Source organism: Chrysochloris asiatica, unplaced genomic scaffold, assembly GCF_000296735.1.
Source record: "Chrysochloris asiatica unplaced genomic scaffold, ChrAsi1.0 scaffold00240, whole genome shotgun sequence".
Classification (NCBI taxonomy): Eukaryota; Metazoa; Chordata; class Mammalia; order Afrosoricida; family Chrysochloridae; genus Chrysochloris; species Chrysochloris asiatica.
In genome coordinates, this window is record NW_006408758.1 from 56,961 (window position 1) to 60,610 (window position 3,650).

Genomic DNA, 3,650 nt, shown 5'->3' on the forward strand with positions numbered 1-3,650 from the left:
GGAGGAAGGTAGAGTCTGCACTGAGTAGTATCCAATCTGTTAAGTGGGGCTGATGTAGGAAATGTGGATAGGTCTCTTGTGATACAATAGTGAATAATTGTTATCAGGACTGATTGTGAGGGTTGGAAATGTAAAATGTAAAAGATAGATATTTTGTAACAAGGAGGGGAGTGATTAGCTTTGCAGTCTAAGAGTGGAGTTCTCTGGGTCCATCTAGGGAGAAGAGTGGAGTGGGACCCTACCCAGAGAAGCAGTGATGCCAAAGATGGAGGCAGAGAAGATGACATGGAGAGATGGAGCAGCTGGGGACTTTAGATCCAGAGAGGGAGAGGGACTGTGTGCTGACGACTGAGGGGCAGGCTTTGGTTGGTTGATGATGCATGGAGGGGATTACAACCATGAAAATGAAATTATATACGATAGGTGAATGTAAAGCTAACATTCTCCCATGTAAACTATTACATAATTCACAATAAAACATTAAAAAAAAAACAAAAAAAGGATACGAGAAGAAGAAGGAGCAAGAGGAGGAAGAGCAAGAAGAGGAAAGGAAGAAAAGAGAGAGAAGGTGCTGCTGCTCTGCTCCTGCTGTCACTAACACCTCTGTATAATCACTTTTTATGCTGCTTTAAAAAGTTATTTACAATAGATAATCATTTGTCTTGCAAAACTCTCATCATGTGACCTCCAGTATCATTTCTATCACCAAGGCCATATTCTCTAACTATTGATTTTTCTTTGTTTCCTACCTTTTCATTCCATCATCAGCAATTATCATTACATTTTATGTTTAATCAATTTCAAATGGAGGAAGTTAAAATTTTTCAATCTCATCATCATCAGCTTTAGTGTTTGTTGTGTGAATTTGAATAATACTGGTATTAACTGATTTTCCTTGTAGGTATATGGATATAGTCCTAAGACACACAGTTGTTCTCCAAGAAAAATCTGGAAATGCTCTTTTTGATGACGAATATGACAGAGTTCCTCTTCAATTTTTTATTACTTACATTGTAAACTTTATGATTGTCAGGTTCAAAATAGTCAATATCACTCCATTTCAACTTACTAATGCCTAGGATATTGTTCTTTATGAATACCATTTCATTTCTGACAACTTATAGTTTTCCTAGTTTCATAATTCAAACTTTCCACATTCTAATTATTAATAGCTATTTCAGCTTTTTCTCTTCCTTTTCAGTTTCTCATCAGCAAATAAAAGTCCTGAAACTGTGCTCTTTTTATGTCATCACTGTCAACTCTATTTTGTGGAGGGAGAACTTCTGCAGGCATATTTTGAGTGCCTTCAAACTTGATGGACTATCTAATCTTCTGGCATTATATCTGACAATGTTCTCCTGCTATTCATAAGGTTCTCACTGTCTAAACTTTCAGAAGTAGTGCCTCTCCATGTTTCTAGTCTGTCATTATCTGGAATTTCTGCTGAAATTTGTCTACCATGGGCAACACTGCTATTATTCATAACACCAGTGACATCACTTCCAGTATCACAGCAACACACAAGCCACCACAGGATGACAAAGAGAGAAGAGTGGTGGACTATGCATGCAGTAATTAATAAACACATAAGCAAGAGATATTAAAACCATATATGCAAAAACCTATTCAAACATTTTGCAATGTTGCAGATTCACTTTTTAATGCATTTTGTTAGAGCATTTTTATAAGTTTTTATTGTAAATTATGTAGGCTTACATGGGAGAACATCAGTTTTACATTTATCCTATCGTATTTCATTTCATTGCAATGATCACAATCCCCTCCGTGCAAAATCAAATAACCAAAGGATACACCCCACAGGCCTGTCCCCCAGCCATCAGCACACAGCCCCTCTCCCTCCCTGAGTCCAGTGTCTCCAGCCACTCCAGCTGTCCATGTCATTGTCTCTGTCTCCATCCCTGGTATCTGTCACTGCCTCTCAGGGTAGGGTCATGCTCTCCGCTCTTCTCACTTGATGACCCTAGGGACCTCCATTCCCGGATTGCAAAATCAATCACTTCCCTCCTTTTGTTACAAAACATCTACCTTTATATTTCCGACCCTTACAGTCAGTCCTGATGGCAATTATTCACTATTGTTCCACAAGAATCTTATCCCTATCTCCTTTCATTAGCCCCATCCCAACAGATTGGAAACCATTCAGTGGAGATTCTACCTTACCCCACCCCATCTGGAACTAGGCTCCCTCTTGAAAGCTTGTAAGCCATTAACTTCTTGCCTTTGTAGCCCTCCTCCCAATTTTGGGTAGCCAATGTCTAAGTTGCCCATCCCTGTCAACCCTGTGTACCAAACAGGTGGGAGTGATCCTCGTTGTAAAGATTTGTTCCCTTTTGTTGAGCTCTGGTAGCATAGTGGTTAAGAATTGGGCTGCAAACCTCAAGGTCAACAGTTCGAAACTACCAGTTGTTCCGTGGGAGAAAGATGAAGCATTTTGCTCCCATAGAGGTTTACGGCCTCGGAAACCCTGTACAGGGTCACTATGAGTAGGAACTAACTCCACGGCACATAACTACTACTAACTACATCCATAAGTATAGGTAAATAAATTGACAGAAAATTAGCAAGAAAATAGAATCCCCATATGCCTACTTTTCCATCCTATGATAATTATCTTGTATTGTAGTTATTGTTATAATGTGCTGCTGAGTCAATTCCAACTCACAGGGACCCTGTATATGGATTCCAAAGAGCAGCTGGTGGATTTGAACCACTGACCCTGAGGTTCAAACTGATTTTTCAGTCTAGTGCATTATCCTACAGTGAAACACTAGGATATTACTGTAATGGATGTGCTACAGGTGATGAACCACTGTTGATACTTAATATTTTAATTAAAGTCCATGATTTACACTGTAGTTCATCCTTTATGAAGCACAAATCCAATGATTTTTATAAATGCATAATATCTAATGCCATACCATAATGTCCCATTGCAATATCATGAAGTGTGGTTTCATTAGCCTTAAAATATCCTTTGCTTGATTTAGTCATCCTTCCCTATGCTTACTTCATTTTCTGTGTGAAATTTGAAAATGTAGAAATGTATCACCGATCATATAATCTAATGACTACCTGTATTACTTATAAGTTTGAACTTTTTTTTCCCCGATCATATAATCTAATGACTACCTGTATTACTTATAAGTTTGAACTTTTTTTTCCCCCTTATTAGATGGTTGCTGGAAATAATTAGTAATTATCACTCAAATTGTGTGGCTTCCAGTTTTGTTTTTCTGTAATTTAAGCTTTCATTAAAACACTTTTTCTTTCCTCTTGTTACTCTTATAACTTTTATCATTGTATATTGCCCTGGTGTGGCACTGTGGGATAATGCACTAGACCACAAGGTCAGTTTGAACCAAAAAGTCAGTGGTTAAAACTCACAGCCACTCCTGGGAAACCCTACACAGAGTGGTTATAAGTTAGGACTGACACACAGGAAATCAACAACAACAAGAGGAAGAATTTGATAATACCCTTCTTCTTCATATTAATATTTGTATGCTTGTAATATGTAACTACTGATGACAGTTCAACACATTGGGTTCATTATAAGAGATAAGAGGTAGCATTAATTGGGGCTTAGCCATTTCTATTTATTTCTTATTGCTTTAATAAACATTTTAACT